Source organism: Sphaeramia orbicularis, chromosome 16 (assembly GCF_902148855.1).
Source record: "Sphaeramia orbicularis chromosome 16, fSphaOr1.1, whole genome shotgun sequence".
Classification (NCBI taxonomy): Eukaryota; Metazoa; Chordata; class Actinopteri; order Kurtiformes; family Apogonidae; genus Sphaeramia; species Sphaeramia orbicularis.
Genome location: NC_043972.1, coordinates 41,073,592 through 41,087,660, shown reverse-complemented (window position 1 = coordinate 41,087,660; position 14,069 = coordinate 41,073,592). Strand labels below are relative to the sequence as shown.

The window sequence follows — 14,069 nt, the reverse complement described above, 5'->3', positions numbered from 1 at the left end:
ACTGTCTAGGATGTGTTTGGATAGAACTGACATGCACATGTGGAAGGGATTAAACAGATTTATCAACAGAAACGACAACTGAGGGGCACAAACGGGAGTCTGATGAATGAAGGATGGAGATAAAAGTCCGGAAGTCAGCTGTACTGGACTGAACAGGTCTGCATAAAGCTCAGCATTTATGACGGTGGGACTCATACAGGTGCAATTACATGGTGTCACACAATATAAGATGATGTAGGATGATAAATGTATGGACTATGAAACCTCAAATGTCCACGGAAAATTCGCGGAGGCCGCGCGTTCACAGTGCGCGCCCATCCCCTGGGCACTGCAGTGAAGACACTGACCCAGTACTGCACAGACCAGGTCTACTGATGGAACAGGAGCTGCGGGCCCGCGGCAGGTGGATGATGCATCTGATTACTGAGGGAGGGGTCCACTGACACGCCAAAACGGACCGGACCTCCGCCTCTGCTTCCTCTTCTGTTTCCATCGTGCATCAGATGAGAGGAGGAGGAGCCTCAGAGCTCAGGCAGCGGGAAGGGGGCGGGGCTTTGGAGGGATGTGCTGTGAGAAATGCCACATCGGTAGGTATAGCTTTAATACTGAGCTGCGCATAATTCAGTTACATTTCCATAATGTTAGCTATCTTAAAGCTTCTTGAGTTAATGTTCATCATCCACATTTATACAAAAGTATATTATACAAACAAAATCAATGCAAAAATCCAATTAGCAAGAAACCATATCAAACCCAAAGTAAATTACATGTACATGAGCTCAAAATAATTTTAATTACATTCCACATAAACAAGAATTGACTAAATTATAACATGAAACTGTACAGAAACAATACCACTCAAAACGCACATCCACTGAACTCAAATACTCACATTCACTCACACTTCAACAAACACAATACAACACTCGTACCACATGGACATGATGATGACAAACTCCCCCCACAACGTCCACCCATGTTACTCCCAGGTAATATCTACAAATTACTATAACAAAAACACTTCGGCCAACAGCAACCCGCGAAGGCAATCACACAAGATGGCGGTCAAGACCGGGACACATACTGACAAAAACACCCTCTGCACTCAAAATGCATCCTAAAACCCCATCCAAACTCCACCAAACAGGCCATGAAACATCAACACCACATATTCAATGACACTAATCATAAAAAAACAAGTTTAACCATACCTGTGGATCAACGAGAGAGGACAATAAGTCAGTGCTTCGCTTCATTCACCGCGCATTTAATACTGAGCTGCGCATGAGCGGAACACCGACCTGAAGTCTCCCTCGCAAATCCACAGTGGGACTACAGCGCCATCTACTGACGCACTCCAGTACTGACCCAATGTCAAAATTGTAATTCTACCTGGACCATTTTAAATAGTCAACAAAAAAAAAAGATTGGGGGGTGTCTGTTTCAATAACAAAAAACATATATACATGCAACATTTGCCACCTATTACAAATACCTAAACTTATCTCCAAACTGCTGTCACAAAAACATATACAGATGGCACAAACCAATAAACCCAGTGTGTTCAACGACAGATGAAAGCTGCGTGAACGCAAAAATGTACAGGATGCCCCGAATTCACCTATGTCCTGAACCTGCCACCAAACGGCCTTCGAACAAACAGAAAAAGGGCTCCTAAAGACTGGCATGGCAGCAGGGCCTCATCAAACAGCAGTCAGGGAGAAGAGGAAGAGGAGATGGGGGGGTGAAGTCTTCAGGGGGAAGCTTTTCACCTGTCTTCTGACAGCTGATTGGCTGGCTGGAGTCGGCAGGATCCAATCACAGGCGGCTCAGCCTGCCCAGGTGGAAACCAATGTGAAAATGACCTATAGAAAAAAGGGAGGAGGGAAAACAGGAAGAAACACCGCCCTCTGCTGTCTGACATGTAACAAGGAAGAAAGAATTTCGCAGTGAATTCCCCTTTTTATTCCCACATTTCAGTCCCTCACTGGGCTTCTGTGACAACAACAAATTCAACAAACATCACATTCAACCACTACAACTCATGTTTGTGTTCAGGAAGAAAAGGAAAACAACTATAGTTTTACAATTCATCCACAAATAATGGACTTTACAATTTGATCCATTTTTGGGTAAAACAGTCCATTTGAAAATTCACGGGAAACAATGTGAATTATTTTGTTTCACATTGAATATATAATTTCAGTTCCAGAGCTTCTCCATCCTGGTGTATAAACCACTCCAGACACATCAGTGATACTGATCTAATTACTAATGCTGTTAATTTAGGGCAGCTGTGACATAAACCTTCCATTAGATGATGGTTTAATGCTTTCAGAATTGTTCATCCTGTTGGTTTTGGTGAACACACCAATCCACTATTTTTACAATCTAAAACTGTTAAACTCATTGACCTTATGGAGTTCAAAACTATTCAAATCAAATATAAAGCAAAGAATAACGTACTGCAGGGGAATATTCCAGAAATGTTTAGTGAAAGAGAGGGAGGTGATGGTTTTAGGGGAAAGTTCAATGTCCAGATTCATAAAGTGCACACTAGGTTCAAAAGTGTCTGTATGAGCATCTGTGGAGGAAAAGTGTGTGTGCACAGAAAACAAAGATCAAACACAATTCAGTTTCAAAAACATAAAGAATTGATTGTTGTCAGGTCCAGTATTTAATAAAGACAGTGAGGGCTGTTTGTTTCTCAATAATGTTGAAGTGATAAATCTGCTGGTATTATTGAAGAAAACTGTTGAACTGTTGATGTGTGTTTGTAGGACTGCACTACTAGGATCATTCTGTGGGACACAATTCAATGACTGCAGTATGGATTAGCTGTGGGTTAAATGTTCAAATTAGGACAAATGTATTGTTTGATTCATGGATTAAGTTAGTGATAAAGGTGGAAAAGCACTGAGGGGTTGGATTAAATAAGTTTAGACTCAAATACTAAAATTCAGACACGTACTTGAAGAAAGATTCTGTTCATTTAAATGTTATTTTGGTTTTGTCTTATTTGGCTTTGTTTTGTTTTATTTTGTTTCTTTGCATGTTATAAATAAATAAATAAATAAATAAATAAATAAATAAATAAATGCATTAGTTTGTAGATGAAACATTTGACAGTAGTACTTGGCTGTGTCTGTTGTAAACAATCAGATGTGTGTTCACTGTGACTGTACTTTAGTCCAAACTCATCTTCATTCCTTTCAACATAATCTCCTCTGTCTTCTCCAGACTCAGGGGCTGTAACCTGTCAGACAGAAGCTGTGAAGCTCTGTCCTCAGTTCTCAGATCCCAGTCCTGTAGTCTGACACATGTGGATCTGAGCAGCAATGACCTGAAGGATTCAGGAGTGAAGATCCTGTCAAATAGACTGAAGAGTCCAGGATGCAGACTGGACACTCTCAGGTCAGGGTTCAACAAAGAACACAACACATCATTTCAATGTTTGTCTGCAGTTGTTGGATGGGTTGAACTTGTCAGTGGTTGTTTGTGTTGAATTCCAGACCAGTTCTACTGATCTTCAACTGTGTTCAGAGTCTGGAACTCATAGACTTTACACATTGAAGTCCTGTTGGTGAAGTCTCATGCATTCACAGACTCTGTTCAATGACTCCAACTCCGCTCATCTCCATCCTCAGTTGATGGATGTGATGTTTTGTGTTGTAGATTGTCAGGATGTCTGATCACAGAGGAAGGATGTTCTTCTCTGGTCTCAGCCCTACAGTCCAATCCGTCCCATCTCAGACAGCTAGACCTGAGCTACAACCATCCAGGAGCCTCAGGACAGGAGCTGTGTGCTCTAGTGGAGGATCCACACTGGAGACTGGACACTGTCAGGTATGGACTGAGCTGATGTGTCCACAGATAATGGCAGATAGAACAGGTAGAGCTGACAGGAACCATCTGTCAGAGCTGGGATCCATCCTGTATGAAGGTCCAGTATGGAAGGAGATCTGTCTCATCAGATTTTGAATTATAAAAGCTATTGAATTTCTAGCGCTGAATTTTTTTGCACTGAAATTAAGTAACTGAAATTTTGTCTCTGAATTCAACTATGTTCATAAATTTAGAGTAAAAAAATTCAGATGCAAAACATTCAAAAGCAAAAAATTCAGATGCAAAAAAAAATCAGATCACACATCCACGCTGACTGTCTTCCTGCATCGGTGTCACATGACCAACCTAACGTAACTCGATTGGCTGTTGGTTCGACTTGAGACAGAATTGATGACTTATCCTTGGTGTCCCGGATGTGTGATCTGAATTTTTTGCGTGTGAATTTTTTGTATCTGAATATTTTTTTTATTTTAAATTCATGAACATAGTTGAATTCAGAGACAAAAAAATTCAGATACTCAATTTCAGTGCAAAAAATATCAGCGCAAGAAATTCAATGGCTTTAATCATTCAAAATCTGATGAGACAGATTTCCTTCCATAGTCCAGCCCATGTTCACAGACAAACACACTCAGTCAGTGATTCAGAAGGAACCATTTAGTGGATGTGGACAGAAAAGCTTCAGTGGATCAGAGGGATGGAATGTCCATGTTTCCAGCTGACCTCTGACCCTCCTCCTCCTTTCAGGTTGGATCCTGCTGGAGTCCAAATGTTGAAACCAGGTCCATGGAGATGTAAGTGTGATTTGATTAGATTGATTCAAACCAACCTGAACCCAAACTGGGACCTGGTTCCACATTCTAAACACTGCATAAAAAGAGGTGTATCTGTACCAGGATATTCCAGTGTACTCCCCTGATTTCTGGAAGTATTTGCCAGTTCCATTGTCCATATACATCTGATTCCACCAAAGTAGGAGACGCCTGGATTGATACCATATGCGTACATACGCCCTCCAGGTAGACTTCCAGGGAGCAGCCTTTTGTTGCCATGGCAGATAATCCCCTCACATTCCAGAGACATTCACACTTCTGCTAGTATTTTGCTGTCATCCATCTCAACACTGATTGGCTGTTTATAAAAAAAAAAAAAAAAAACAAACAAACCTCAAAACCCAGTTCCTCCCCAGTTTTATGCATATTTATACATTAATTCATATTTTTAATGTTTTGCATTTCACCTTTAATTCTTTTCCCCTAATCCAAGCTCATTGCTTTATTGCTTGGTTATTCAGTGTTTTACTGCTTGGTTATTGTTGAACCCTATACCCCCCCCCCCCCCCCTAAAAAAAAAAGAAAAAAAAAGAAAAACAAAACAGAACTGAACTTACACTTTTTTATTAGGCTATTTATTTAAATGAAGGCAAACAGTAATAAAATATGAGACAAATATAAAATAAAGTGGTAACAAATAAAAAAAATGACAAATGCAATTACAAACACCACTTTTGCAAATCCACCACTGTGCAATTCACCAAAATTCACCAATGTGCAAGTTACAAGTAAACATGAAAACACTAGTAGGCCTCTTAACTTGGTCCATTTTCTTCTGCCAGATTTCACTTTCCTCAAGGGTTTGGATCATCCTTGTCCTGGACTCCAGCAGCTGCAAAAACAAAACACGTTAACCTCTAATAAAACACCCAAAGATGACCCAAAGTTAGCACAAACATTAGCTTCTACACTTCCTCTTCTTTTTCTCTGCCTGCTTTTAGCTCCAGCTCTGATGGTGTCCCTCAGAAGCGCTTTATCCGGCTGTGAAAGTGTCAACTTTCTCCGTAGAGTCTCATAATATGTTTTGCAATGAAGCTGAATAAATACAAAAAAAGGTCAGTAACAGAACTACGTAAAACTATTATAAACAAAGGAACACAAAAATAATTACAATAATGTTTACCTTTGATACTCTCGGTATCTGTGTCGGCGTAGGTCGTCTTAAGTTCTTCTAATAAAAATGTTAACACCGCCTGATTATGTGGTGACGTTATTCTGGGAGGAGGAAAAAATACATTAGAGCCAAGTTACATGTAAAGTTAATCTGATACTCAGTTCAATTGGCAGTATAGGCCTCGTCTAATTGCATTATGATACTTCACACACAGTAAAAATAGCACTTATCCTGTTTGTGGGTCAAATTTAAGTTGATTCCTTTCGGAGTTATGGAAGGACATCCTCCTGTGACATCAAAATTCTAACATATTAACAACATTAAATAAAACCTTTTTTCAAGAAAAGCATCTAAAAACAATTTACTCATGTAGCCTATGTGTGGTAAAGTAAGATCATCTTACCGCAACACCGACGTTGTGTGCCCTCTTGACTCTTTTTAGTTCTGTCTGGCATCTATCTTCTTCATGAAGCTGCTCCAACCTGCTAGATAATGTGTCCTCCACACAACCAACGGCTTTTTTGCATTTTAAAGGATGTGTTGTCTCCTGGAAGGCAGGGCTCAGGGCCCGCCCACACCTGTCCAAAGACCGCTCCTCTAATGCTGTGTTTCCACTGCGTGGAACCAGCTCAACTGGGCTCGACTCGGTATTACTGGAGACCGTTTCCATTACAAGATACTACCCACTTTACAGTATCTGGTCGTCATAGCGATGCGGCGCGTTACTTCCGTGTCGTCTGTTCAGAGTTGCTGATAAACTCGCTCGTTGTGTGTTGTCTCGTCTGAATTTTTACATCTTCCACCACAGACTGAATCTCCTGGACAGACCATGGTGTAGTTTTGGGCTGTTCTGTTGTGGATTAATGTACCGCTATATTTACTGTCCACTTCTGCATCTGTTTTTTGTAAAATGGCGGGTCACAGAGAAAACTGTCTGACCAATCAGTGGTCTGCAGTGTTTACATGTCACAGTTTAGTATCCATTCCCTGGTCCTGGAACCTTGGCGGAGGTGATACCAAAAAAGTAGTGCCGGGTACCAGATTCCAGGTCCTCTGTTGTAATTGAAACGCAAAAAGGCCAAGCCGAGTCGAGCCGAGTCGAGTCGAGTCGAGCCGATACCATGCAGTGGAAACAGGGCATGACTGTTAGTCATTAACAGAAGAAAAAGCTTTAGCAGCTGCAGCCATCAAGACTCCATAATGCGGATTACCTGAAAATATACTGCTGGTACAACCTTTCCAAGCAGGCCAGTGGAATATGTGAGATTCAGCAGAGATCACCCATGCCACTTATTTCCAGATACAGCTCTTTTCATGCAGTGAAACATCTGACGTGTTCATGAAGACAGTCAGTTTAGTGGAAGGATGAGCTGATAGCTGATTGGTCAGGACTGGTACCACATGGACCCACATACCCTGAGCAGTGAGTCCTCAGGTCCAGTCCCAGACTATTGAGTGCATATCAGAGCTCTAGTGTTTTTATGCACATTTACAGTCTGTACTGTCACTGTGGGACAAACAATACAAATACAACCAAGAAGATCCAAAACACAATAGAGTTCATCAGGATGAGAAGTTTGTCTGAGGAACAAACTCAGATGAAACCACCAAAACACTTCTACAAACTATTATTATCCATCAGATAAAGAATCGCATTCAATGAGCAAAAGAATTGAGTTTAGATCCAATTAGTAAACAGTCAAAATCACTGTGGAGAAGATTGGAATCTACAAATCCAACATTAGATTCATTAGCACCAACAAAACATCAACCTGAACAAACAGCAACAACACTAAGAGTCTAGAACAGGGGTGTCAAACTCCGGTCCTCAAGGGCCAGTATCCTGCATGTTTTAGATATTTCCCTCTTCCATCACACCTGGAAGCCATTACATTGTTATCAGGCTTCTGCAGAGCATGGTGATGAGCTGATCATTAATTGAACCAGGTGTGCTGGAGGAGGGAAATATCTAAAACCTGCAGGATAGTGGCCCTCGAGGACCGGAGTTTGACACCTGTGGTCTAGAACAGGGGTCGGCAACCCTGGTCCTAGAGAGCCACTATCCTGCATGTTTTAGATGCGTCCCTCTTCCAGCACACCTGCTGGTCATTATCAGGCTTCTGCAGAGCTTGATGATAGGCTTATCATTTGTTTCAGGTGTGTTGGAAGAGGGATACATCTAAAACATGCAGGATAGTGGCTCTCTAGGACCAGGGTTGCCAACCCCTGGTCTAGAAGAACTGAGAAATGACTGAAAGGATTGGATTGTGTTTTTAGGTTTGAATCAGTTTGGATCCAAAATGAAACAGACTTTGAATGTTTGAATGTTAAGGATCAATACATGATCCTAAAGGTGAACTGGTTCTACAGATTAGATCTGAGTCATGGAGTCAGAGTTGATCTGTTTCACACTTTTATTCTCTGTTGGTGAAAATGTGCCCAGAAACAACAGATCTGTCTAGAAAACACTGGATTGATCTGTTATTGATCAGTATTGATCAGAGTCAGACTCACACATGATCCATCCATCAATAACAGTCGAATTGAACCCAGTGATGTGATCAGACTGTCAGTCAATCAGCTGATCACTGATCAATAACTGCAGCTGGATTGTGTTTTCTTCTGCCCATCAGATTTCTGTGAACTTACTCTGGATCCAAACACAGCAAACAGAAAACTGAAACTGTCTGAAAACAACAAGAAGGTGGAACGAGTGGAGGAGGTTCAGTCATATCCTGATCATCAGGACAGATTTGACTTCTGGGAACAGGTGATGAGTTCAACTGGTCTGACTGGTCGCTGTTACTGGGAGGTCCAGTGGAGTGGATGGGTTTGGATATCAGTGACTTACAGAGGAATCAGAAGGAAAGGAGACAGTTTAGACTGTGTGTTTGGACTCAATGATCAGTCCTGGAGTCTGAGCTGTGGTAGAGGTAGATACAGTGTCAGGCATAAAGGCAAATACACATTCCTCCCTCAGTCCTCCTCCTCCTCCTCCTCCTCCTCCTCCCTCCCCTCTGGTACAGTCTCAGTGTATGTGGACTGTCCTGCTGGATCTGTGTCCTTCTACACAGTCTGCTCTGACAAACTGATCCACCTGCACACCTTCAAAACCACATTCACTGAACCACTGTTTGGAGGATTTAGACTGTGGCCAGGATCCACAGTGTATTTGTGTGGTGTGTAGTTGTGTGTGTTTGTGTAGTTGTGTTGTTTGTCTGTGTAGTTGTGTTGTGTGTTTGTGTAGTTGTGTTTGTGTGTAGTTGTGTTGTGTGTTTGTGTGTAGTTGTGTTTGTGTGTGTAGTAGTGTGGTTGTGTTTGTGTGTATAGTAGTGTGTTTGTGTGTAGTTGTGTGTTTGTGTGTGTAGTTGTGTGTTTACGTAGTTGTGTTGTGTGTTTGTGTGGTTGTGTTGTGTGTTTGTGTGTGTAGTTGTGTTTGTGTGTAGTTGTGTGTGTGTGTGTAGTTGTGTGTTTGTGTGTAGTTGTGTGTGTTTCTTGCACATATGCTACTGTAAAATCCGCTGAAGCAGCCTGTTCTCTAGTATCATGAGTGGAACACCAGGTGGTGGTGGGGGCATAGTTCCAGGTAATAGGTGTTAACTGTTGGAACAATATTCTAGATTTGAACTGTTGTATTTTTACTGTTGGAGAATAAAGAAAAACAACCAAATGTGAGTTGTGTGTCTTTCTATGACTGGTGATGATTGTGTCAGTGGATTAATGTGAAAAGGAATTCCTGTCACTTCAATGTGACGCCCTTCCATCCTGGAACCCAGCTCTAGTCCTGCAGTGGACCACACTGAAACACTCCTGGGGCCCTGGATCAGGGTCAGGGTCAGGGCTCAGCACAGAAGACTGGCATGGATATGCTCTGTCTCCCAGTAGGTACCCATCAATCTGTCCTGGAAGGAAAGTGGACGCATGGGGGGGGGGGGCAAACCTGATCAATGAACAAAGTGTTCAGTTACTGAACACATGCACATCTGTTGATCAGACTAAACTCTGGATATATGTGGAGTATCTGTGGATCAGGCTAAACTCTGGATATATGTGGAGTATCTGTGGATCAGACTAAACTCTGGATATATGTGGAGTATCTGTGGATCAGGCTAAACTCTGGATATATGTGGAGTATCTGTGGATCAGACTAAACTCTGGATCAGGGCCGTGCAGAGAGCTATGAAGGGGCAGGGGCTCAAACTTCCAAAAGGGCACATGAAAAGGAATAACCACCAATTACATATGATTTGAAATGTTTAATAAATCATTACACAAAGTATACATTTTTACATTAGTTTGGCAGACAGCTACAATAACAATATGTAATAACTTACAAAGTCGAAAAAAGTGATCAAAATTAGGTTTGAAATTCTTTCTTGTTGTAGCCTCCTTGCAGGCCAGGTGAAGATCACTCTGAAAAGGATGGTCTCACTGGTCTTGAATAATCCCCATCCCAAATGTGGCAAATTCTGGGACTGCAGACATTTACATGGAGATAATTAATGTGTGTGAATGGCGTGCCTAATGCCCATGAATAGTAGGTAATGTTATTCCTTATATTGTGCTTATCTGTAGTACTTTTTTTCACCCAGTCGGTAAGGGATCCGCTACTTTTAGCAGCTTCAAGTTGCTCCTTTCTTTTTTGTTTAACACTTTCAGTGCCATGGGCCGATTAAATCGGCTTTACGAAAACAACCTGTAAAGTGCCACGGGCTGATCAGATCGGCTTTGGAGAACACGCCACATTTGTGTACAAACAAACCATCCACCCCCATTTCTTTCTCACATTTCGATGACGTTCTTTCTGTGTCCCCCTTTTGAGACCAAGCAGACGGGAATTTGAGGTCACGCGACCGAATAATATTTTTATATCTTTTTAATGTTTCTTATTCTCCTGTGTTTCATCAGAGGGAGCCCTCCATGCCGGGGGGGGCTGTGCGCCTTCTCTCACTGGGGTCCGCTCCTTTCTGGTGGGTGGGGGTCCCAGTTGGCCCTCTCCCACTAATTGGGATGCGGGGCTGTGTTGCTGGTGCCTGGTCGCCAGGGTCGGCGGCTGCATCCTGGTGCGGATGGCTTCCTGAGACAGCGCCTCCTAAATTGATGTTTTACTTTTACTTGTACATTTTTGTTCTGGTCTACCCGTGCTCAGTCAGTATTCTTAAGTATGTGTGAGCTTGTGGGTTTGCATGTATATGTGTATGTGTGTGTGTGTGTGTGTGTGTGTGTGTGCGGGTGAGTGGGTGGGTGTGGGTGGGGGGCGGTACTGATTTTTAAACTGATATGTAAAGCACTTTGTGCTACAGTTTTTAATGTATGAAAAGTGCTATATAAATAAAGATTATTATTATTATTATTTTTATTATTATTATTATTATTATTATCATTATTATTATTATTATTATTATTATTATTATTATTATTATTATTATTATTATAAATTATGCAAATTACGATCAATAATGAATCGGCTGCGTCCGGTGCGTTTTGAATCTAATCAGCAATCGGTCGGATGTTACCGAGCGGTTTCCTGAAGGATTCTTCAAATATTATAAAAACGACGCGAAATACTGAAAAACGGCCACATTCTGTGGCACTTTTAAGGCTTATTAGCCCCTTAACTGTCTGGCACTTAAAGAGTTAATGTGTCTTTGTTTGCAAGGCATCTTCAAACTAAATAACAGAACAATAAAATATATAAGAAATACAACAAATACACACACATACACACCATGCATGTCAAGTTGTTCTATTATTCATGAGTGAATGTAAGGGGTGAGTGAGTGGTTGGTGGTGGGCAGATGTGGCTACAACAGTAGCTTGCCACCAATGTGTATGGAATGAATACAAAATCCAATGAAAAGTGTCACTGAGTTTCCAAAAAAGATATATAATACTAATGCTACATCTTCATCATCATCATCATTATTATTACTATATTTATTATTATCATTCAGTATTATCATCATTAGTATCATTTTCAGTATTATTATCATTCAGTATTATCATTATTTTCCAGACTCCACATTCCAAGCAAGTCCTTGGAAATACCTTGTTAAAATTATTTGAGAACTGTGGGGTGGCTGTTGCTTATTTTCATTCAATAAATGTATCTGACTAATTAGACTAGACTCAGACTGCACCTGTTCTGTGTATAGTGGCTACATTAGACTACTGTAAAAGATGTGCATTTTGTACAATGTAAAATATATATCTCTTAGCCTCAAAAGTGAGGACTATTACCATGTGTCACAATTTTGCGGCTAAAACTCAACAGTTTATGGAAATAAAACATAAGCAAATATGTGTGACTACTTCAGCAGGACTCAGACTCAGGTGGGCACTCAGCTGATAGAGTGGGCTAGTCTGGGAGACCATTCCATGACATGACGATGGTATTGAATTATTTACTCACTTAGGATCGGTTTTTGGCCCCAAAACCATAGTTGTTGAAGAATAGGACCTGGACCAAAAGCGACAAGTGAATGTTTTGGACAGATAGCGGGGTGGACTCTCACGTACCTTGAATCGCAGCGCTTCCCTTCTCCTCGTTCATTCTCCAGACCACATGACATGTGCGCATGTGTGCGCGTGTGTGTGTTGCAAGCAAGGTTGCACAGGAGGAAGGGGCGTGACAGAGATGAAAGGGCACCACGACCAGGTCCAGTGACAGACAAATTAAACCACTCTTAACATTTATTATCATTGATCAAAATTTTAGTCCTGAAAATTTTAGTCATGCAGTTTTTTGTGAAAAAAAAAAAAAAAAAAAAGAGTAAAAAGGGCACTTGTAGGCAGAGGATCAAAGTGGCAGGGGCTCAAGCCCCCCCGGCTTTGCACGTGCCAGCAGAGCACTAATTTATATCGGTTTAGTGCAATGTTTTTCATCCTTGGGGTTGGGACCCCACATGGGTCATCTGAAATTTCTAGTAATTGATGAAAATTTAAAAAAAAAAAAAATTACTAAAAATATGTAGTGAGTTGATAAAGACAATCACAATCCATAAAAGACATGACAAACTGTGAAGCTGAAACTGAAACACTGTGTGTCATGTCTGCTCCCAGACTGTGTCTGGATTTTGTCTGTCTTTTCTGTTTTGTCTGTCATTTCCTGTTTTATTTTGTTAAGTTTCCCTCATGTGTCTTGTCTGGTGTCTTTACTTCCCCTCCTTGATTGTTTCACCTGTGCTTGATTGCCTGACTCCACCCTGATGTGTTCCACCTGTGTCTAATTGTCTTCCCACCCTCTGTGTATTTAAACCCTGTGTCTTCCCCTGTTTCTCTGCCAGTTTGTTTGCTACACTTGTGTGCTCACTTACCAGCGTTTTTGGATCCTGTCAGTCTGTCTGCTTGTTGTGACCCGTTTTGTCTTCTGACCACCGATTCTGCCTGTTCCTGTTTTTGCCTGCTTGTCTGTGACCTGGTTCGTTTACCCAACTTTGATTCTGCCTACTCCCTTTGGTACCTCTGCCTCCAACGATTACCTGTGTATCGACCCGGCGCCTGGATTACTGACCGTGAGTTTTTGCCTTTCCCCCATGTACTGTTGCCTTCTGATCTGCTCTCCCGTGTATGACCTGGCTTGTTTTTTGACATCCCTCTGTTCTGCCCTAGTTGGGTTGTTGTCGGGATTACTCCGGCTCAGCCGTGCGGATTGCCCGCTGACCCCGCTCACAGCCCGGACGTCGAGTTCAGATTCCCACGCCTTCACAGACGTGTTAACTGTTCTGTGTTGTGTTATTTTCCCTGTGATTGTGTTTAATAAACACACTCAACTTTTCATCCGTCTACTGGTCTTGCAATTGGGTTCAGCCTCTGTACTCAGCTCATTACACTGTGGTACTGTTTATCTTTCAAATGTTCATTGTGGTCGGTTTCAGATGCTGCAGCTCTTTCATAATTATTGTTTGTTCAGTATTAATTGTCAGCCTTGTAAATCCAAGCTGGACTGACTGTACATATCCTGACCAAGGAAAATCAAATTCTCACTTTGTGCAGTAATCTACACCTGGCTTTTCTGCCTCCATCCATAATAATATACATTATATCGACTAAATGTCGTCTGAAATTGACATTTATTTGCAACATTGTATAGCAAACTATTACATGATCAGAAACTGATCATGATGCTAATCTGAGCAAAAAAAGTCTCCGTTTTGAATGTCTGGGATCGCCAGAAATTTGTAAATTCAAAATGGGGTCACGAGCCAAAAATGTTTGGAAACCACTGGTTTAGTGTCTCATCCGCTCTCAGGGCCACGGTGCAGTTTCTGCTTTTG

At 41.5% G+C, this 14,069-nt stretch overlaps 1 long non-coding RNA gene across 1 annotated transcript; it reads left to right on the top strand.

Moving 5' to 3' along the window:
• The first annotated feature begins 3,784 nt into the window (after positions 1-3,784).
• On the top strand, positions 3,785-9,085 carry LOC115434914 (uncharacterized). The gene is made up of 3 exons (XR_003937611.1): positions 3,785-3,846; positions 4,594-5,734; positions 8,427-9,085. It is a non-coding gene; the product is annotated as an uncharacterized LOC115434914 (long non-coding RNA).
• Positions 9,086-14,069: the final 4,984 nt, after the last annotated feature.